The sequence below is a fragment of the Drosophila arizonae genome, chromosome X (assembly GCF_054131065.1).
Source record: "Drosophila arizonae isolate 15081-1271.41 chromosome X, UAZ_ARI_1.0, whole genome shotgun sequence".
In the NCBI taxonomy this organism is placed as follows: domain Eukaryota; kingdom Metazoa; phylum Arthropoda; class Insecta; order Diptera; family Drosophilidae; genus Drosophila; species Drosophila arizonae.
Genome location: NC_142927.1, coordinates 34,624,656 through 34,648,730, shown reverse-complemented (window position 1 = coordinate 34,648,730; position 24,075 = coordinate 34,624,656). Strand labels below are relative to the sequence as shown.

General features: G+C 36.9%; 1 long non-coding RNA gene across 25 annotated transcripts in view; it reads right to left on the bottom strand.

The window, feature by feature from the left end:
- Positions 1–8,384, bottom strand: part of LOC108620390 (uncharacterized) — a 159,235-nt gene extending 150,851 nt beyond the window's left edge. For 9 of the 25 annotated variants that reach the window (XR_016271281.1, XR_016271300.1, XR_016271287.1 and 6 more), the window contains exons 1-3: positions 8,087–8,375; positions 7,889–8,022; positions 7,220–7,690 (exon numbers count right to left, since the gene is read on the bottom strand). This is a non-coding gene — a long non-coding RNA (uncharacterized LOC108620390). Of the gene's footprint in view, positions 1–7,100; positions 7,119–7,219; positions 7,691–7,888; positions 8,023–8,086 lie in introns of those variants that run through there. The other 16 variants (XR_016271285.1, XR_016271290.1, XR_016271286.1 and 13 more) reach the window with 6 other exon arrangements.
- Positions 8,385–24,075: the final 15,691 nt, after the last annotated feature.

The following is a 24,075-nucleotide window of genomic DNA, read 5'->3' as shown; positions in this document are numbered from 1 at the left end:
AGTCAACGTGGCGACCAGACTGACGGTGACTGACTACCTCAGCCCAACAAAAACAAAAATTATATATATAGAGTGCACAGGACTTTGCAGAAAAAAGTGGATTATTAATAGCTGCTTTGCAGATTTGAAAGTTACCTCTATAATTTATTATTTTTATACCCTGAACCCATTTTCAATGGGAAATCAGGGTATAATGGTTTTGTTGAAATGTATGTAAATGGGAGAAGGAGGCGTGGCAGACCCCACAAAGTATATATATTCTTGATCAGGGTGACGAGCTGAGTTGATTTGGCCCTGTCCGTCTGTCTGTCCGTCTGTCCGTATGTATGAACGCGTCGATTTCAGAAGATATAAGAGCTAGAGACTTCAAATTTTTTTTAAAATGTCCGTAATTACAGCGCGAATATCAAGTTTATCATTAAAATTCGATAACTCATCCCGATCTTTTTTATCGATAAAAAACCTTATCGAAAACCAGTTATAAAATGATATCTTCTACACCTTTATTGCTAGAGTCTCCAAATTTTTAATATATGCTTATATGCAATTTATACAATTTCGGTTTTTGTTAAAATTTACCCCCCACCTCTAAATTCACCCCCTCACCCTCACTTTTGTAAAAAGCGTATTTCAAATACTAGAGACTTGTGCTTTGGCAATTACATGCATATCCATGTTATAATCATAATCTGAAAGTTTCATGAAGATCGTACGTCCATAAAAAAAGGTATTAAACAATTAAGTTCTCATAGTAAGCGCACACTGCAGCCCATGCGTTTATGCGTGGGTGCTTGTGTGTGTATGTGTTTGTGTATGGGTGTGTATGTGTTTGTGTATGTGTGTGTGTATGTGTATGTGTGTGTGTATGCGTTTGTGTATGTATGCGTGTGTGTGTGTGTATGTGTGCTGTATGCGTGTGTGTGTATGTATGCCTGTGTGTGTGTGTGCGTGTTTCTTGTGAAAGCTGAAAGACGTGAAAAATTATTGAAATATCTATTGCTCCAAGGGTTCAGGGGATCTCGTAGTCGAGCAGTCTCGACTAGAGCTTTCTTACTTGTTTTATTTTGTTTTTTTTTTATACCCTGAACCCATTTTCAATGGGAAATCAGGGTATAATGGTTTTGTTGAAATGTATGTAACAGGGAGAAGGAGGCGTGGCAGACCCCACAAAGTATATATATTCTTGATCAGGGTGACGAGCTGAGTTGATTTGGCCCTGTCCGTCTGTCTGTCCGTCTGTCCGTATGTATGAACGCGTCGATTTCAGAAGATATATGAGCTAGAGACTTCAAATTTTTTTTTAAAATGTCCGTACTTACAGCGCGCATATCAAGTTTATCATTAAAAATCGATAACTCATCCCGATCTCTTTTTATCGATAAAAAACCTTATCGAAAACCAGTTATAAAATTATATCTTCTACACCTTTATTGCTAGAGTCTCCAAATTTTTAATGTATGCTTATATGCAATTTATACAATTTCGGTTTTTGTCAAAATTAACCCCCCACCTCTAAATTCACCCCCTCACCCTCACTTTTGTAAAAAGCGTATTTCAAATACTAGAGACTTGTGCTTTGGCAATTACATGCATATGCATGTTATAATCATAATATAAAAGTTTCATGAAGATCTTACGTCCACAAAAAAAGTTATTAAACAATTAAGTTCTCATAGTAAGCGCACACTGCAGCCCATGCGTGTTTATGCGTGGGTGCTTGTGTGTGTATGTGTTTGTGTATGTGTGTGAGTATGTGTGTGTGTATGCGTTTGTGTGTGTATGCGTTTGTGTGTGTATGCGTGTGTGTGTGTGTGTATGTGTGTCTGTATGCGTGTGTGTGTATGTATGCCTGTGTGTGCGTACGTGCCTGTGTGTGTGTATGTGTGTGCGTGTTTCTTCTGTAAGCTGAAAGACGCGAAAAATTATTGAAATATCTATTGCTCCAAGGGTTCAGGGGATCTCGTAGTCGAGCAGTCTCGACTAGAGCTTTCTTACTTGTTTAAATAATGTTCTACTTTAACTGAAATATTATCTGTTCTAACCATGATTACTTGTCGACAGTATTGATTTAGAGGGTTTTCCGTTAAATTTATTTTATTATTTAAAATGAACTATTATCGCATCTGCTACATAATTGGTTTTTCCTGGGATGTATTTTATTGTAAAATCGTATTCTGACAGGCGAATTTTCCACCTTGGAAGTTTCATGTTGGGATCTTGTCACTTAATACCTCAAAAGTCCTACCAAATAAATAGGGACGTAATTATTTTGTTGCCCAAGCAATACCCAATAATTCACTTTTTGGTACTGTGTTTTTGTTCTTGTCCTTGATCGACTAGCGAAACAAATAGCTTTACCTTCTTGGGATAAAAACAGCACCTATTGCTACATTAATAGCGTCAGTTGTGACATTAGGACAAACAAATATTAGGTCACTTGAAATTAGAATTTTTCAAAGGCCTGGACATAAGAGTCGTTTCTTAAATCAATTCTATTTCATTTTTTAAGACGATTGGTAATAGGTTCGGCAATTTGTGCGAAATTTGGGATAAATTTCCTATAGTAGGCACATAATCCAAGAAATGATTTTGTTTCATTGTGTGTGTGATTGTATAAAATACGGACTCCTACCTAACTTACTAAGGAACAGGTCAATATTTGGGATGGGGCATTTATCGATTATAATGATTTCGACCAATCCTCGATAAGCGACGACAACTCGATATTTTTGATTCCCTGAAGCATCTAGTTTTTTGGGCACAACCCATAAGGGGCTGCAATATGACGAATTACTTTCCCTGATAATCCTTTGCTGAAGCATTTCCTCAACTTGAGCGTCTATTTCTTGTTCAGTGACGAACGGATAACTGTAGGGCTTTTTGTAAACGGGATTTTTGTGAATGGTTTCAATTCTATGCTTGGTTTGATTAGTAAAGCTTAATATTTGACCTTCGCGGTACCGACTGTTAATAAACTTTTTTAAAAGCTTAAGCACATAAGTCTGTTCTTCTTTATTGAGGTGATCGAATCAGTATTAAGGCTGCTCGTCTATTGGATTTTCAATTGCGTAAGTAAGCTCTGGAGTAATTGGTGAGAAAATTGTTTTTTGGGTATTATAATTTGATCTCTGGAATAATCGATAATTGAATTAGTTGCCTTTAGAAAATATCGTCCTAATAATATGTCGTAATAGTGTGAAAATGGAAATATGTAAAAATGTTGATCTACTGGGAAAAGTTCATTAGGTTGAACAGTAAGTATTTCGTTCAAATTCACTGCTCCATCCAATGCACGAACTGCTGTAGGTATTAATGTTTTGGGTAGGTTACAAAAATTATGGCTCATAATATTTATTGAACTACCTATATCAATAAGACAGCGACAGATAAATTTTTCAATAAATTTTAAGGCAATATATTGGTGTGTAGAGAAGCAGATAAACGAACATTTTCGGCATTATCTTCATCTGGTTGTTGGTATGGATGACTAAGATTCTGATGGTCGGTTTCGCAATAAAGTTCGTCACTATTATTTTGCTATTCGCAACTTTGATCAATTGGCATTTCTATATGATGGTAATCATCAATTCCCTTTTGTTTTGATGGCCACTTGTATTTTCACGTTGGCGTTTTTGAGATTGAGTTAAATTTAGAATCGAATAACCTTGACTTGACTTTCTATATGCATCACTTTGTTGACCTTGCACAAGTTTTTGTTGAAATTCTTCAATCATTTAAACATTTGTGGATTTGGTGATGGTAAAGAAGGTCGTCCCTGATCAAATGTGTTCAGTCGGACATAGTGTGGTATAAGATATTGATTGTTGACAATTTCGTTCGCTTTTTGATGGGATGGAGTGTTATTGTATGAAGTTATTTCAGTATTATTTATTTCTTTATTAGAGGGCCAATCAGGATTGATATTTGAATATGATTTCTTACTATTTTGTACGAGAATTATATTTACATTATCTTCATACATGCCTACTTGTTGGGCAACACATTTTCGCTTAGAAATACTAGATATATCATGACGTGCTAAAATCATGAACATACGATCAGGTAATTTTTTATTTATTACATATTTTACTGTATCGTTCATAGCTTGTGTATAATAGACGTTAATTATTTCGTGATTTTCTAATGATAATTTCTTTACAATTATGCTGGCTTTGATTTCGAGCTCTTCTACAAACTTACGCAAGCTACCCTGGAAATTCGTGTTATAGAGACTGCGAAGCAGTTCTTCATAAGATATGTTTCTGCTTACCGCGCGTATCCTACCGGCTGCGCTAATTACATGTTTAAACAATGCGGTTAGTTAAATAGAAAAATAACTTTATTTTAATGCCATTGGAGTTGCACAAGTTTCTTCTTTTGATGCAGATTTACAACTGGCAGCATTTACGTTGGCAGCTATAAAGCTCCAGCATCGGATGACATTGCCGTTACAAAGCTCTAGGTGGCCTGATCATACAGTTACCTTTCTTGTAAAACCTTTAAGTTGCGTGATTCGAACAACCTTTACTATATATTAATAGCAATATTGTCTGAGTTCTCAAGCAACCCAGAAAAGTTTCGAAGTCTTCTCAAAGACTTTTTTCTCTATATATGAAGACATTTCAAAAAAAAAAATAATAATAAACCTGGAGTTTACGTATACCTAATAAGGGGGCGAAAAAAGGAAAAAATTGTGCCACAATTGAAGAGAAAACAAGTCAGAAAGCTCTAGTCGAGACTGCTCGACTACGAGATCACCTGAACCCTTCCAACAACTGATATTTCAATAATTATTCGCACATGCACACACACACACGCACACACACAGCCATACCCACGCACGCATAAACACGCATTGGTTGCAGTGGTGGCTTCCTATGGGAACTTAATTGCTTAATACCTTTTCATGTGGATGTACTATCTTCATGAAACTTTTAGATTATGATTATACCATGGATATGCATGCATGGATTGCCAAGGCACAATTCTCTAGTATTTGAAATACGTTTTTTACAAATATGTGGGTGAGGGGATGGATATAAAGGTGCAGGGGTAAATTTTAACATAAATCGAAATTGTATAAAATGCATATAAGTATACATATAAAATTTTGAGACACTGGCTTTAAAGATGTAGAGGATATCATTTTATAACTGATTTTCGATACGGGTTTTTATCGATAAAAAAAATAAGGGGATGAGATATCGGTTTTTGGTGAAAAATTCGATATCCGCGCTATATATACGGACATTAAAAAAAATATTTGAAGTGTCTCGCTCTTTTATCTTCTGAAATCAACGCGTCCATATGACAGACGGACGGATGGACGGACAGACAGACGGACATAGCTAAATCGACTCAGCTCGTCGCCCTGATCAAGAATATATATGCTTTGAGGGGTCTGCCACGCCTCCTTCTGCCTGTTACATACTTTTACAAAACTATTATACCCTGATTTACCATTTTCAATAGGTTCAGGTTTGTAGACTTTATGGCGCCAAAATCGATAAGTCGGCCATAATGCAATAGAGGAACCAATCCGAGTGGTCGCTAAAGGACTTGCATCAGTTGCTCGAATAGTTATACAGTTTAACATTAACTGCACTTCGCCAAGAGCTTCTTGCCAAGGCCTGTGACTTAATTGAACTGCGGTTAATAGGTTTTTAAGCGTACCCATTACGCGCTCAGCTTGTCAATTAGAACGACTTGCCCCAGTTGCAGTTAAATGAAATTTAATATTCTTTGAAGAAAATTCTGTGTGCTTGAAAAACATCTACCCTGATCGGCTATAATGCGAGTTGTTACACTAAATAATGAAATTGAAGACGTCATGAACTTGATACATCTCTCTGTACCTATTTTGAGAGTGTGATATTGAATTTTGTGAAGCTATCAATTTGAAAAATAAAGTATTCCTTTAAATCACTTTGTTCTACAAGTTATACAATTGTCAACAAATTTACAGACAATAATTTTGTGAATCCAGTAGTATTGATGTACTTTTAAGGGTCTTTTGCCATCCTAGGTGCATGATTGACTAATACACTTGATTTACCACTGAAAGTTCGGGGCACGACTGGTAAACATCGTTTTTTCTGTATTTTATCGTTTTTTATCTGTAATTATATCGTCTCGTAGCTCGTTGGAATTCAGCTGCCAGTTGCTGCTCGGCAAACAGCCAATTACTTGATATTTTTGAAGGAACTGGGTTTCTTGATAGAAAATCTACATGTCCTATGCTTTCCGTTCTCTATATTGTATTGTGAAATTAAAGGATCACCGACAGTGACCTCTAGGAGCTAGGTCTATTTTAGTGCGTGATGCTTTCAATGAGTTGCAATCAGTATAAATCACATATACTCTACCAAGCAAAAAGGAAGGAAAATGATTTACGGACGCAAATATTAGGATAGGAGAGGTATCTAGATTCTGCGGCGGAAGTTGTTTTGCTGAAATATTCTACAACATTAAGTTGATTGTTGCTACGATCGAAAAGCATGGCACCAAATCCGATCGAACTATCAGTGTGCGATTCTATAGGGTGCTGTCTGTCAAATATTACTATAAACGGTTTATTTGTGAGGATGCTTACAAATTTCTTTCGAATGCTTTCGATCTCAGCATTCCAAATAAAGCTTTCTTTTCCTGATGTTAGAGCGTATAATGGCTTCATTACTTAACAGAAGTCAGGTACAAACTTGCGGAAACAGGATGCTATACCAATGAGCTGCCGCATACTAAAAACTACCTTTAATATTTCAAACATTCGAAAATTCGTAATAATTCAAGAGTCCCTCGAATTTCGAAATAATGAGAATTGGACTGTAGCTATCGATTTTCAAAAATAAACTCGATAAGCGCGTAACATACGGACGTGAGAAAAAAATTCTAACCTTTAGCTCTTATATCTTCTAAGATTGACGCGTTCATACGGACGGACTAAATCGACTCAGCTCGTCGCAGTGATCACTTTATGCCTGCTTGCAAGTGTATATATGTATATTACTGATTTTCCATTCTCAATGGGTTGCAAACCCTTAGCAAATCCGCAAAACCAGATTTTTAAAATATCGGGTTGTTGATTTAAAATAAAAGTTCCCACTTTTAGTTTTCGTTGGCTTTTTATCAGTTAGTTGAACAAGTACATCATCGACAAAATAATAAATAATTCTGATATAGCCTTATATTTAATCAATATATTAGTTAATTTAAAACTTACTTTATCTGATGGTACTGTTCGCGGCATCTTATGAGTAAATAATGGAGTAAAATTTTCGTTTGTTTGAATATGCAAGGACGAAAGTGGTTGTTCCATCGGAACTGTTTGCGTAGACGAGCTCGTACTGTGTTCTCGTTCTGCCATATCAATGTCAATATTACAACCCGAATTAGATCCTTGTGTTTGCAGAATAAAATGACGTTGATGGTGGGATGACATCTTTTTCGCAGGCATCTTACTACGTGTTTGTATAGGCGGTAGGTATGAGGTCTCCATCGTAGTTAACATCGTTGTACCAATAGAAGTGCTCATGTCGACACTATTAACGCTAAATGAATCCGTTGTATATAATTTGTTTTGTTTGGTAAATGGGATTTGTTGCAGGCGGTGACTTTTGCTAGTACTTGTAGCAATAGCAGTCGTTGTTAGCATATTATGTGTGTCTCAATTGTCTTATAGAGAATGACGCATCTACATAAATGAAATATGTGAAAAAAACAACAAATTACTAATATATGATTAAACACAGCTTACAAAGACCTTTATGTATATACATATTTATATAAATTTATTTACTTAAAAGCCATGTACGATGAAGTGAGATTATTTCTCACATGTTCAATATATATGCAAACATACATATGTACATATACTATTTTATTGACTTACTTAGTTTAATCAATTTCCAAAGCAGACCCAATGAGTAATTATGCTTCAAGTTTTGTAGTGTACTGCAAAGGTTCAGAAATACGCGAAGATTCAAGCTGGCTTGTTTTTATTCATTCGCACTGATTTCATTACATCTACAATTGATTTGAATATTTCGATTATGTACGTTTATATTTATGTGTTTACAAAATTGCATACAAAGTTATATATTATTGAGCGCGATAGCGCATGCGTATAAATCTCTGGATTCATTGCTTTGCATAAATAATGCAACTTTATTAATTAAGTATTATTCAGTTATTCTGCCACACCTACGTAACTACATCTAACTCTGAGTGAACAGCGTAAAAATAATTAAATTTAAGTGAAACCCTAATACGTATTGGAAAGAAAAACACAAATTTTTTTTTAATTTACACAAAAGTAATTCGGATCTGGGAAACTGATGGACTATCAAGGTATCGAGTTTTTACCAACTATCGCTGTTTTTTGTACCTATCGATAGTTACACTAACCAGAGACACTGACCAGAGAACACATAGACTAGACATGTAGAACAAATTTTTCTACAGCAGAAAATGTTAAGTTGGTCGACCACTTTACTTCGTATTTGCTCGGCTCGGTCGCTGGAGGTTCGAGCAGTGAAAATATTGGACGACAAAAACAGTGCGCTGTGAGCGCTCAGACGAAATGGTCGTGATTATGTATGAAGCACATCTATGTGCCATTTGTCCTACTCTCTCTCTCTCTCAGTTCCTCTCTCTCGCTCTCTATGGTCGCTGATATCACTCTCAGCGGCGCACAAAAATTGAAATTTTTGTTCGCGACGATCCCAGCTTTTTCCTTTTGAACGAAGGTTATACCTAAATCATAAAAGCGTTTGTAAGGCTCATGCAAACAATATTTTTTTTTTTTTTTTTTTTTTTTCATTGCTTTATTTCCATAATATTATATTAGCTTAGAGCTAGCTTATTGTTTTATTTACAGAGTTTAGACTAAATTTATGTCTGATCAGCTGAGATATTTTATTTACATGTTTAGAAATAAGTTGTTAATAAATTTAGAATATAAAGGAAAATGGAGGAAAACAAAAAAACCTTTAAATGCAACTTAGGTACTATCTTAAAACTACAAAAGAAGGCACTTAAGGCATTAACTATATATAAATAGTAAGGAAAAGGCCCTATTAGCTCAACACCTGAGCTATCTGAGATTTTTTAATTGTAAATTTGGTTTTAGAGTGACTGATGTGCTCATCAATCATTTTAATATCAGCTATTTTATGTAGAGATGTGGTTCTGTGATATCGTGGTAGGTTGAGGATCATTTTTAAAATTTTATTTTGGGCAACTTGGAGTTTTTTCAAATGAGTTACTGCCGAGCAGTTCCATATTTCAGATCCGTACATTAACATTGGAAGTATTATTGATTTGTAAATTGTTAACTTATTTTTATTTGAAAGTTTAGAGTGACGGTTTATGAATGGATAAAGAATACGAACAGTTTTGTTAATTTTATCTATGGTGTTACTTATATGGTTACTAAATAACAATTTTTTGTCTAAAGTAATTCCTAAATATTTAACAGATTCCTCCCATGAGATTTTAACTCCATTCAGTTCAAGATCTGAAGTGGGTAGCGAACAAGGCTTACGTTTTTTGCTAAAATATAGTGCTTTGGTTTTGTTGGCATTGAGCTTAATTTTCCAACTATAAAAGTATTCATATATGGAGTTTAGAGTGTTTTGTAAACTATTGTAAATATCCGAGTAACATGTACCAGAAGAAAATAGTATGGTGTCGTCTGCAAAGATTAAGGCCTTGCAACTTGAAGTCCTTGGAAAGTCAAAGGTGTAAATATTGTATAAAATAGGGCCGAGAACAGAGCCTTGTGGGACTCCGGCACAGATGGATTTTTTGGCTGACAAAGTTTCGTTCAAATATACGCAGAAGTGTCTATCAGTCAGGAAACTTCTAATTATATGGATCAGGTAGACTGGAGTGTTACTGGCTCTCAGTTTGTGGATTAAACCGTCGTGCCATACAGTGTCGAAAGCAGCTTCAACATCCATGGTTATCAAGCCAACAGATTGCTTTTCAACGAACTTAGTTTTGACAAAGTTAGTCAATTTGTCCAAAGGGAAGATACAGCTATAGTGCTCTCTAAATCCATATTGCATTGATGGTAAAATATTGTTTTCTTCAAGGTGGGTGTTGAGTCTGATCTTGATGATCCGTTCAAATATTTTCGATAAACCACACAGAAGGCTAATCGGACGATAACTCAAAGGAGAATTGGGAGGTTTACCTGGTTTTCCAATTGGAATAATCTTAGCAGTTTTCCATTTATGAGGAAAATAACCAATTTTCAGACAACTATTAAAGATCAGTGTAACAAATTCAACTGCACCTGCTGGTAAGTTTTTAAGACAAATATTAGGTATATTGTCTATCCCAGGTGATTTTTTGTTTTTAAGTGACTTTATTATGGATTTTACATCTGTAGTTGAAATAAGGGAGTCGCATGTGATATTGTTCACAATAGCGAGTTCAGTGAGAGAGTTATGCACTAAATTAGAGGTAGCACTATTAGAGAAGGTTTCTGTAATGTGATGTTTGGACTCAAATATTTCGCTAAGACAGTTAGCCTTTTCTAAGTTTGTAGAGTAGATCTTATTATCATGGTTGAAGCAGGGAATAAACGGCTTTTTGTTTTTTATTATTTTTGTAAGTTTCCAGAAAGGGTTAGAGTTATAACCCAGTTTAGACAGCTTTTCTCCCCAAATGGTATTATTATGGTTAAATAATTCCTGCTTTATGATTCTATTTAAGTGATTCATTCTAGCTTTGCAGATTGGCAGTCTCGTTCTGATCCATTGTCTCTGAACAGCATTTCTGGTAGCAATAATGTCTGTTATTCTGGCTGGAAGTTTTCGGGCTTGTAACTTAACTTGTATTCTTGGGGTGCAGTGTTCAATTGCCTGTGTTATTTTTTCTGTAATGGTCTTGGTCATACAGTCAATTAATGCTATGTCTGGGACGCAGTCTTTTAAGGCATTTAGGTCAGGCTGGATTGATTTTGCAAGTGTACGTCTAAACGTTTCCCAATTTGACCTAGAATATTGCAGATAAGTTTCAACAAAACTGGCATTAGTATCTGTAGCAAGTTTGCAGGTAATTGGCAGATGATCAGAAGAGAGATCATTGTGTACTTTGGGATGAGAGAGCTTTCTGGGTTGATTTGTTAGAAAAAGATCAAGAGTTGATGGCTTTCCTTTGTAGTTTGGAGGTATGTATGTAGGATCATTGGGGTGGAACAAAGTGAATTTCCCCAAAGTAGAAAGGTCATTAAGGGTATTGCCAAAAGTGTTTGCTCGAGAGCAGTTCCAGACTCTGCTTCTGCAATTTAAGTCCCCTCCTACAATATAGTGGTCTTTGATTCGAGAAATCTTAAGAAGATCGGCTTTAATCTTATCTTTTATGTGAATTGATCCATTTGGTGAGATGCATTGGCTTTTCAGACATTTAGCTGAGATGCCAGGGAAGTAGGCTGCAATTACAAGAAGAGATGTTTGAGCATCTAAACAAACTTTTATTGCAACATTTTCAATAAGGTGAGTGTCAATGCTCTGGATCTGAGAGTGTTTAATGGATTTCTTAACAATTAATGCAACACCCCCTCCTCTAATGGCAGAGCGATCGTTTCTATAGACTGAATAGTTAGGGATGAAGAATCTGTTAGTTTGCGTCAGCCAAGTTTCGCTGACAAGACATATATGTATTTGGTTTTCGTTCAAAAAGTTAATAAGTTCTAGACGTTTATTGAAAACGGCACGTGAGTTCCATGCCATGATATTAAGAGCGTTTGGTTGACTATTTGTACACATATTTAAGAGCTAGTTCAGTAATAATATTAAATTGATCGCTTTTAGTTTTACAAAGACTAAGTTTGTTTATCAATTCCCTAGTAAGAGTAGTAATTTCCTCAAATGTGAAAAGATCATGGTTGGTGGAGTTGTTTGTACCATTTGTGACGACTTGGCTATAGCTCAGAGATGTAGTTTGGGGCACACTCTGGATGGTGTTGGATACAGCAGCAGCCCTAGGCGTTGATGGGGGAGCATAATTGTTTTGGTTTGAGTTGCTTTTGTTATATTTGGAACGCTTTTGTAATAGCGACTGGTAGTGTGAGCGCAGGATGTCTTAATTGCGCATTGATTAGCACCGTGACCATATAGTTGGCAATTGTAGCATTGCGTCAATTTATTGTGGGTTTTGGTTTTATACTCCCAACGTACTTTAGTGTGGTTTATGTGTGGATAATCATTCCTTAACTGTCTTATAGTTATACTCTTTGGAGAGAAGTAAACAACATACAATATCAGTTTATAACCGTTTCTTGTAGTTTTTTCAATTAACTTAACATCAGTGCAGCTGAGACCAAGATTCAAGAGCATGGTTTTTACTTCATCATTGGACTGCTTGTCTAGTCCAGAGAGAACTGCCTTGTATGGCTTAGTATCTCTTGTCTCGTAAGAGAAAAATTCACAACTGTTTTCCTTTAGCTTAATGCATAGCAGGTTAAAGTCAGATTCAGATTTTACGTATATTTTATGCCCAATTGAAATAGATTTGACATAATAATCGCTGATTTTGTTTATTGAAAGCAAATTATGGACAAACTGCACTGTTTGTTTGATGACTGTGATTGGTGGTAATTTTACACTAGCCTCAGGCTCTGGTTCATTGATATTTTCATTGATATTTTCGTTTTCAAGAGTCTGCAGTGGACGAAAATAGTTTGAAAAATTGTTTTCAAAGTGTTTACGCGGCGAAGTTTTATCTTTCGTGCGAGGCATTTTACCGTTGGCAGGTGCAGTAGCACCGCCAAATGACAAATTACGACGTTTAATGATTGTTTTTGGTTGTTGCTATGCAAGAAACAGATAAGCACGCGCTATTTTTAGCTTAAAGTACCGTACGTTTTAAACGAAGAAGTGAAAAGATAATCGGATGACTCAGATTAAGGTACGACCTCTCGCGTTGAGTGATACAACAAGACTGATGCAAACAATATGTAGCGTTTCGATGTATATTCGTGGGAAGGGTATGAAAGCGTTGATACGCATAAAGAATATAATTTCGCGACGGGCAAGCACACACACACTTGCAGTCTCTGGAAACATGTGTGAGCATTTGTGGCCTGCGTGCGTAACTCTTGCTGCCTGAGCAAATTGTAATGCCCAAAATTTACCGTTGATTGGCCTTTGAGGGAGCACATACATATGCATACATATGTGTATGTATGTATGAGATGGGATAATAATTGTCTGGCGATTCAGTAGTTTGTCAATTTTGTATTGTTTGAATTGTAGAGTGACTGCCAAATGAGCCTTTATGACTTAATCAGTAATTTCGACATGCGTATATCATTTCAAGTTTTTATAGTCCACTAGCCAATATATTGTAAAGCATTTAATAAACATATAAGTGTACCCCGATAAAATTTTTTCGGTTGAAATTTGAATAAAATATTTAATTATAATTATATATATGTATATATATATGATTAGATAAATTAGTATATAAATGTACGTAAATATGTACATATACATTTGCGTGAAGTGGATATCCGTAACACCAACCAACCAGTGGCACAATGATCTTTACTGCCAAAATTACTGATTAAGTCATAAAGGCTCATTTGGCAGTCACTCTACAATTCAAACAATACAAAATTGACAAACTACTGAATCGCCAGACAATTATTATCCCATCTCATACATACACACACATATGTATGCAAATGTATGTGCTCCCTCAAAGGCCAATCAACGGTAAATTTTGGGCATTACAATTTGCTCAGGCAGCAAGAGTTACGCACACAGGCCATAAATGCTCACACATGTTTCCAGAGACTGCAAGTGTGTGTATGCTTGCCCGTCGCGAAATCATATTCTTTATGCGTATCAACGCTTTCCTACCCTTTCCACGAATAACCATCGAAACGCTACATTTTGTTTGCATGAGCGTGACAAACGCTTTTATGATTTCAGTATACCCTTCACTCAAAAGGAAAGAGCTGGGATCGTCGCGAACAATATTCGATTTTTGTGCGCTGCTGAGTTCGGTGATTTGAGAGACCAAAGAGAGAGATAGAGTGAGAGAGAGAGAGAGTAGGACAAATAGCGCATAACCTTGCTTCATATAAGAATGGGACCATTTCGTTTCAGCGCTCGCAACGAACTGACTTTGTAGTGTAGTATTTTCACTGCTCGAGCCGTAAGAGACGGAGCCGAGCAACTACGAAGGTGAGTAGTCCCTAATGCACATTTTTTCGGTGGTGAAAAAGTTTGTTCTACATGTCTCATCTATGTGTTCTTTGGTCAGTCGTTAGATTCATTAAAAGTTTTATAAAATATGCCAAAAACGTATACCCAACAATTTCGCGATGTGTGGTTGAGTGGCGAGTTTAAAGAGTGGATTCGCAAGGATGACACAGACTCAACAAGGGCCTATTGCGCCTATTGCAAGTGCACTATTGGCGCGAAGCTTTATGATGTGCGCCACCACGCTGCCACAAAAAAAACATATAAGTGCGATGGGTGCGTGTACACAAAAAAACAAGTTGCCTTTTGTTGTAAAATTTGACAAGACGGAGGAGCATGAGGCTGCACTGGGCCTATACATAAAATTAATAAAAACTCTTTATACAAACTTAGAAAAATATTAAAGATATGGATTACAAAGGCATGATAAATGCTGCCATAATTATGTGCTGCCAAAAAATGTTTGGCAAAAATAAGCGACAGCTCCAAATATGCTATTAATGATGAAGAAAGTATATTGGAACAATTGGACGACATTTTAACAATCATTTAAAAACTTAATCATAAATAAAAGTAATAAATTTAACATATAAAATTTTAACAAAATTTGGCAATTTCTTTTAGCAATTTTAATAAATTTTTTAGCAATTTTAGCAACTTTTTTTTGAAATTCTAGCAATTCTTGCCTTCAAAATTCTGGCAGCACTGAATACGAAAGCACAATCATTTCGCTTCATGCGCTCGACCGAGATGGTCAAATATTGAACAAAAGATCCCTATGCGCTGAATGTTTCCCTTGCTCTCTCTCTCTCACGATGCTCTCTGCTCTCTCAAATATGTATATGTATGTATGCATGTGAGCACAAGCAGCAGCTCACGAAAATTGAAATTTCTTCGCTGCGAGAGCCCATGCCTTCCCTTCTGTGTGAAGAGTATACCGAACTTTTCAAACCGTTTGTCATGCGTTTTCCTTATTATTTGTGGGAAGAGTATGAAAGCGTTGGTGCGCATAATGAAAATGTTTTCGCGACGAGCATGCACACACACACTTACAGTATGCTACATGTACTGTGAGCATTTGTATGCCTGTGTGCAAAGCCCTTGCTGGCTGTTAGTGTTGGGAAACGTTGCTCAATTTGGTGAACATGTTCACTTGTTCTTCTTTTCGAAGTGAGTCGACTCGCTCACTTTGCTCAGTTGCTCATTCACATTGTTCACTCACATTGCTCAGTTGCTCACTGTTCATGAACAGTAGTGTTGGGTAAACGTTGCTCAATTTGGTGAACATGTTCACTTGTTCTTTTTTTCGAAGTGAGTCGACTCGCTCACTTTGCTCAGTTGCTCATTCACATTGCTCACTCACATTGCTCAGTTGCTCACTGTTCATTGAACAGCTCAAAGCTACTAAATTCTTCACACAACAGACAATGAAATACGTTATGTTCCAATTTTTTTTTTATACTCATTCACGAAAGTGAATCAGTATATTGGTTTTGTGCAATGTCCGTCTTGCTGTCCGTCCGTCTGTCCGTCTGTCCGTCTGTCCGTCCGTCCGTCTGTCCGTCTGTCCGTCTGTCCGTATGAACGCAATCTATTTCGGCGCTATTGAAGCTAGAGACTTGAAATTTGGAACACATACTCGTGTATATCTCCGATTTATAAAGTGTTAAAATTTTCCCGATCCGCCCACTAGGGGCGTGGCAAATCGGAAAATGCATTTTCCGATATACCAGAAATCATGTTTGTTGAAGAGCTAGAAAGCTGAAACTTGGTATGTAGGTCCGCGTTGACCACCCAAGATCACAAGCTATGGCGGATTTATCTACGCCCATTGGGGGCGTGGCAAATCGGATAAAACTGTATCTCCTAAAGTTGTAAACCTAGAATGCTGAAATTTTGCACGTCAGCTAATGGTATGATTCTATAAAGTCTGAAGATAAATTATAAGTCTACGCCCGTTGGGGGCGTGGCAAATCGGACCTGAAGATATAGTGATTTTTTAAATTCTCCTATATTTTGGACACTATTGATGGCAGAGACCTCAAATTTTGTATATATACTCGGACTGATCACCCAAGACCAAAAAGTTTTGTCGGATATATGTCCGCCCACAGGGGGCGTGGCAAACCGCAAAAGTTTATATCTCCTAAAGTATAATAGCTAGAAGCTTCAAATTTGGATAGTTGAGTTACTGGTAGCCTCCTCTATCGATTCCCCAAAAATAATTTTTACGCCTCTTTAGGGGCGTGGCATATCGAAAAATACCCTGTAATTTTCACATTTTTTTAGGGTAAGCATTCAAACTTTGCAGTTAGGGTAACGTTATCTCTTTCTAAAAACTGACCAAAAATGAGGTGTCTACGCCCAGTTGGGGCGTGGCAAATCGGAAAAACCTGTATATTCTACAGTATTAGAACGAAACTTAACTACTAAATTGTTGATGGGATGTGAATGAGTATTCCGCAGTCGGTAACGCCCGACTGCAACGTTCTTACTTGTTTTTTAATGATTTTTATAAGTCTTGTACTTAAAACTAATTTAACAAAACAAACCAAAAACTTTATTCATAGATTTGATTCCCTTCATTGGGAGTATTTATGTTCTATAAAACTTGTACTTATAACTAAATTAGAAAATAAAAAACAAAAAGTTAAAGTTAAAGAAATTCCCTTCATTGGGAATATTAGTCTTCTCGTTAAATAAAAATACTATTATTTAGGAACATACAGAAAATTTACATGTTATTATGTAAAATCATAAGATTTTCCACATTGGTCGGCTTCGACAGGGGCCGTCTTTTGGTTACTGTTTCACCAGCACTGGAAAATATGCGCTCGCATGGCACAGATGTTGCAACTATGCATAGGCGACTTAACATATATGTATATAAATGCGGATATTGCATTTTTCGCTGATTCCACCATTCCAATGGATCAGCCTTCCGAGATATATACTCTTCAGCTAAATATTTATACATTTCTCGAATACCAGCATCAATTGTACTTGTGGGGTGGCTTACTTGTGGGAACTTATTGTCGTACTCGTTCTAGATGTCGTCTTTGTCAGTAGAACCCAATTCTTCAGCTGGGACACCTTCATTCAGTGCGACAACGGTGAGCATTTTTGTCAGTTTTTTTTTTTATGTCAGAAACCGAGTTTTGAAAGGCTTCTGTTGATTTAAATACTCGTCCTTTAAATCTTGGATCCAGAATGGTGCTTTCAGCGTACAAAACATTTGTTTCCACCTCTCTGAATCTGCCATCCATTTCAAAAATGAGCGTCTCGACAACCTCCTACAAAGTATGGCTTGCAATAGACGCATTTATTGTCACCATTTATTTTTTGCAGCAACCCAACTAAGACAATTATCTTCGATAGCGTCACGTTTTTTCCGCGCAGATCTCTTCCGTTAGTTGATAGAAGGGCTGCAAAATTGGAAGTACACCTTCTATCAAGCTCCAGTCTCTCCGTGTGGAGAGGGCTGCCACAACTGCCTCTTTCAACATCGACAGTCGTTGAAACATTTTGAAGGTGGAATTCCACCTTGTGGGCACATCCTGCGTAAGTTTCAGTTGTGGCAAGTTAAACATAGCTTGCATGTCCTTTAACTTTTTTAGCCCTGATGAGCTACGGTTAAAGTACTCTGCGATAGCTTTTACTTTCGTGCGCACACTGCTGATTTTCTCCAAAGCCTTTTGAACAATGATGTTTAGAGAGTGCGCAAAACACCTCACCTGTTTCCAATTGCCCAATTTCATAGCACCAACAATGCTGTGGGCATTGTCCGAAGCTATAGCCATTACTTTATTTTGTAACTCCCACTTGCCAACAATTTTTTTGAGAAAACCAAAAAGGTTTACTGAAGTGTGTGACTCTTCAAAGGCCTCGCAAGCAATGGTGTGTAATTGTAGCACTGTTGTATCCTGATTTATGTAGAGCACAGTTACTGCTATATAGCTCTCATTGCTGAGTGATGTCCAGCCGTCTGTTGTTAGACATACCGCAGTGGCCATTCGCAAATTGTCCAAAATTTGTCCCAAATGTTCATCACGAACTTTGGGTATCAAAGAGGTGGTTAACGTCTTTCTTGTGGGAAGCTTATACCTTGGAGCGTGCGAGACATCATCAATAAGCTTTTTGAATTCCGGCTCTTCAACCAATCGCAAAGCGTGATGACCCTTGGCGATCATTTTCAGAAGCTGGCGGTCAATTTGTTCTGCTTTTCCATCTGACAACGGTTTATGTACAAAATTTGTAATTAAACCCTGAACCCATTTTCAATGGGAAATCAGGGTATAATGGTTTTGTTGAAATGTATGTAACAGGGAGAAGGAGGCGTGGCAGACCCCACAAAGTACATATATATATTCTTGATCAGGGTGACGAGCTGAGTTGATTTGGCCCTGTCCGTCTGTCTGTCCGTCTGTCCATCCGTCCGTCTGTCCGTATGTATGAACGCGTCGATTTCAGAAGATATAAGAGCTAGAGACTTGAATTTTTAAATGTCCGTAATTACAGCGCGCATATCAAGTTTATCATTAAAAAATCGATAACTCATCCCGATCTTTTTTTATCGATAAAAACCTTATCGAAAACCAGTTATAAAATTATATCTTCTACACCTTTATTGCTAGTCTCCAAATTTTTAATGAATGCTTATATGCAATTTATACAATTTCGGTTTTTGTCAAAATTAACCCCCCACCTCTAAATTCACCCCCTCACCCTCACTTTTGTAAAAAGCGTATTTCAAATACTAGAGACTTGTGCTTTGGCAATTACATGCATATTCATGTTATAATCATAATCTGAAAGTTTCATGAAGATCTTACGTCCACAAAAAAAGTTATTAAACAATTAAGTTCTCATAGTAAGCGCACACTGCAGCCCATGCGTGTTTATGCGTGGGTGCTTGTGTGTGTATGTGTTTGTGTATGTGTGTGTGTATGTGTGTGTGTATGCGTTTGTGTGTGTGTGTGTATGTGTGTCTGTATGCGTGTGTGTGTATGTATGCCTGTGTGTGCGTGCGTGCGTGTGTGTGTGCGTGTTTCTTGTGTAAGTAGAAAGACGCGTAAAATGATTGAAATAGCTATTGCTCCAAGGGTTTAGGGGATCTCGTAGTCGAGCAGTCTCGACTAGAGCTACCTTACTTGTTTATAAAATAGATATTTTATTAGGAAGGTGCGAGCTTAAATGAATGGCACTAAATACTTTTCTTTTTCTTAGTCGAATAATTTTATAAGTTTAAATTTGTTTCTTCTTAAATAGCCCTCAAGTACATGCATATACGCATACGCATACATAAGTAAGTATATATGAAAATATGTATACATAAATCTGCACGCATAGCATCAAGCATTCCAGCCTTATACACGCGCTCATATGTATGTGTGGATGTAAGTACACATTAATGCGTACTTTAGCGTATTCTAAGAATCTCGCTGCGATTGATTTGTCTTTGCATTGTTTTTGAATTTCCAGCCGCTACACTGGCTTTTCTTTGCTATAACAATAATGCGATTTCGTCATAACTACTGTTGTTCGAGACGACGCGGTGGTGCTGTAGGCAGAAGCATCGGCGATCTTTATTTTAGTTATTTTGCTATGCTATTTGGCTTGGTGTGAGTTCAAATCCCGCGCAAAACACTTTTTTGTAAATTGCAAATTTTTGTTATTTTAGCTTCTTTTATATTTTATTAATTTTATAAAAATGTTTCCTTCCGTGTTATCAATGCCTATTAAGCCTATTTATGTGTACAAATACATAAATAGATGGCTGACGCATAAAAATGCCGCAATATGGGCATTATAAATGACGATTGCCACGCCCCTAGTGGCGGAAGACTCCTCATTTTTGGCCAGTTCTTTGAACGAGCAACCGGTAACCTAAATGCAAAATTTGAATTCTTACGCTCAAAAAATGTTAAAATTACAGGGTATTTTTCGATATGCCACGCCCCTAAAGAGGCTTAAAATTATTCTTGAAGCATCGATAGAGGAGGCTACCAGTAACTCAACCATCCAAATTTGAAGCTGAGATATATTGAGACATAAACTTTTGCAGTTTGCCACGCCCCCAATGGGCGGAGATATATCCGCCATAGCTCGTGATCTTGGGTGGTCGACGCGGACCTACATACCAAATTTCACCTTTCTAGCTCTTTAACAAACATGATGTCTGGTATATCGGAAAATGCACTTTCCGATTTTCCACGTCCCTAATGGGCTGATCGGGAAAATTTTTACACTTTATAAATCGGAGGTATACACGAGTATGTGTTCCAAATTTCAAGTCTCTAGCTTCAATAGCGCCAAATAGATTGCGTTCATACGGACAGACGGACGGACAGCAAGACGGACATTGCACAAAACCAGTATACTAATTCACTTTCGTGAATGAGTATAACAAAGAAGAATAGGCAACAAAAATTTAATTTATTTAGTTAGGATAAATTAAATAATTAAATTCATAGTTTGGAGTTCGACTTTAGAATTAATTAATTTAATTACGATACATTTAATAATTAAACAAGTAAGAAAGCGCTAGTCGAGACTGCTCGACTACGAGATCCCCTGAACCCTTCGAGAAACTGATATTTCAATAATTGTTCGCATATGCACAAATACACGCACACACACAGACATACGTACGCACGCATAAACACGCATTGGCTGCAGTGTTGGCTGACTATAGGAAGTTAATTGCTTAATAACTTTTCTTCTGGATGGACTATCTTCATTATTATGAATATAACATAGATATGCATGTATTTGCCAAGGCACAAGTCCCTAGGATTTGAAATACGCCTTTTAGAAATATGAGGGTGGGGTGAGAAGACTTGAATAATTCCGTGGCGATGACCGACGTTCTTTATTTCCAAAAATCAACTAAAGCTAAGTGACATAAATTCTTATACTCAAAGCTAGCCCTAAACCCTGAAGACGCTGACATTGCATATTATGCGAGGAATCACATTTCTTCGGTCAGTAACATTGTTGCGCGCTGAAGCCACTGTCGCTGTTGTGCAATATCCGCTCGGAACGGCTAGTTTTCGTAAACATTCATGCTGACGGCGCGTGATCAACTTGAATGTCTGTGCTCTGCTGGTCAGTTGTGTTAACTCCTCCCCCGCTTAGGTGAATGACGTCCTCGGCTTTCTTGAAACTGTTGACTAACGCTTGAAGATCACGTTGACGTTTGTTCCTCTGATGTCTTTGATAAAATTTCATTGAAGCGTAGCAGAAGAGTAAAAGGGTGACTACGGTTAGTCCAGATACTATTGGTCTTCTTACTAGTCCTTCCTCTAGTTGAGCAATGTCCCGGAGATTTTTTATGCTTAGTTTCTGTAGGTATGACAGGCTTGGTATCTCTTGATGGTCCGTTATATTTAGGAGCGCAGATGCCGCTGGTCCCGGGGATTTCTTCACGTGGTTTTTTAGGTTTCGGTATACGGTGTTGTTTACCTTTATCTTGTCGTCAAAGGTAAGGAGAAATGTCCCTTTCACCATTTGCTCGTTGACTATAGCTGCTCCGTCGTTGATGATGATGACTCCATCGTCGATTATGGTTAGAGGTTCAAGATGGCTGGGTCGAGTTGAACAACGTGCGGTGCCACCTGAGTGCAGTTGTTGTGCGCATGTTGTGTAGGGTAACTTCTTGCAGAACGTTATTGTGAGGGCTGTACTACAATTTCCCATTGATATTACGTGGTTGCCACAGTCAGCTAAATTGTAGTCTTCGGCGAAATTAATTATAACGCCGTTGTGTTGGACAGGGTATACGATTAAATTTTTACATACTATGTTAGGCTTGAGGTATCTTATAATAAAATGTAGAAAATTGTTGTTTAGCAAAACTTTAACTTGGGATACTTCCATTAAATCAGTAATAGTCATATTTATAGGGTGTTCATTAACAATATTTTTTAAGTCAGTGGAATCCAATATGGAGGGGCTTACAATCCCAACCTTTGCAAGTGTCACTGATAGCATTAAGGTTTTTAGCTCTGAGATAATTATTCTATTTCTTGACAGCAGTGTTTCGTATAAATGTTCCGTGTCTACTTGCTTTGTTTTTGTATTTTTTATTAAGAGGTTTACCATGTCAGTTAGCTTATTTATTTGTTCTTGTACTTTTGTATTTATGGTTATTTGCCTATTTTCTGATTCTACAAGTTCTTTCTGTGTAAATTTAATTTTCTCGAAGACATCATAGTCTGGTGTGCCAGCTACGACTTTTAGAATGGTGCCTAGCATATTGTGATGGAGGTTTACTGTGGCTATTAATGTTTCTATATCTACGTCTAATATCTGCCTCATATGTGATCGTGGGAAATGGTTTCTTAATTCTTTCGTGTCTTTTACTATTTCTGAGTACAGAGTAAGGTTGGTTGAGTGTTTTAAGTATTAAAAATCCGTCGAAATGGTTACGTATCCGTCCAAGATCGGTATATAATTCGTGTTAGTATAATCGGTCAGTTTTGCTGTTGTCATTGTGGCAAAAATAAATATAGTCCAAATCCTAAAAAGAAAAGAAAAGGATTTAATGTTTTGTTTATCTTAGGTTGTCCTTGTGGACCACTCTCCCTTTTATTAAGACGGTTGTCCCCAAGTCTGCGTCAATTTTATTTTCATTGTATAGTGGTGTCAGTTTGGTCCCTAAGCGTCTGTTGGTTTTTACGAGAACTGTATCTCCTACTTGGAATTGTCTATCATGTCTTGTCTCATTCACTCTGTTTATTTGAAGTTGTTGTGCTTTTTGAATTTTACGTCCTATTTCCATTTCAAGTTCTGGGGAGGTGAGTAGATTATATCGATTGAGCGTTTTTTCGTTACTGAGTGAATTGTATTGTTATATTCGATAGTTGCTTGAAGTATCGTTTCAACAGTATCAGTAATTTTTCTTTCAGCTGTTAGGCATCTTGCGATGTCACTGAGGGTGCTATGGAATCTCTCGACTTGTCCGTTCGACATACTATGAAGTGGTGGGGCATTTACGATTTGGATGTTATATTGATTGTTTAGTAGAGATTTGATTGTTTCGGACTTTATGGAGGGCTCATTATCGCAATAGATTGTCTTGGTGTGTCGGTAAAAATTTACAAGTTGTAAAATTGCTGATTGTATGTCAATTATTGTCCTTGAAGCGATGGGTTGAACGGTTGCGAATTTCGAAAATTTATCTATGCACGTAAGGAAGTATTTTTTATCGGTTGAATATATGTCAATGTGTAGCATTTCACCCACATAGGAAGGTATGGGAGTTTCCCCAAGTATTTGTTTTTGTGGGTGACGATTGTTCTTAGCTGTTTTACAAATTTTACAATTTGAAACAATTTCGTTTGTTAATTTTGTCATTTTCGGAAAGAAATAATCTTGTAAAATCTGCTTTACATTTTCTTGGGCTTCTCTGTGGGCCCGATTGTGTTCTGTTGCAATTATTTCTGTTTGTTCGTTTTTATCAAAAATGTCATTTACTATGTACTTTGTATATCGAAATACTGTTGTTGGAAAAGTTTCTATTAGTTTATGTTGTATGAATGCTAATATTGGTAACTCGCAATGGATTGCATTTACAACGTCTTTTTTGACTACATCTCAAACTTTTTCGATTAACGAGTCTCTGTTTGAGAAGTGAATTGTATGTCGGATTTTTTCGCCAAATAGGATGACTGTACAATAAGAGGCTACTTTATTTTCTTCTATTATTATTTGATTTCGGAAACAGTTAATTGGTTTGTCTGTTGTGTCTATAGTGTATGTGAGTGATATTTCGCTGTGCATTGTGGCTCTATCTGACTGTACATCTTCCTCTAAAGCATGAATATTATGCCGTGATAGTGCGTCCGCGACGTAATAG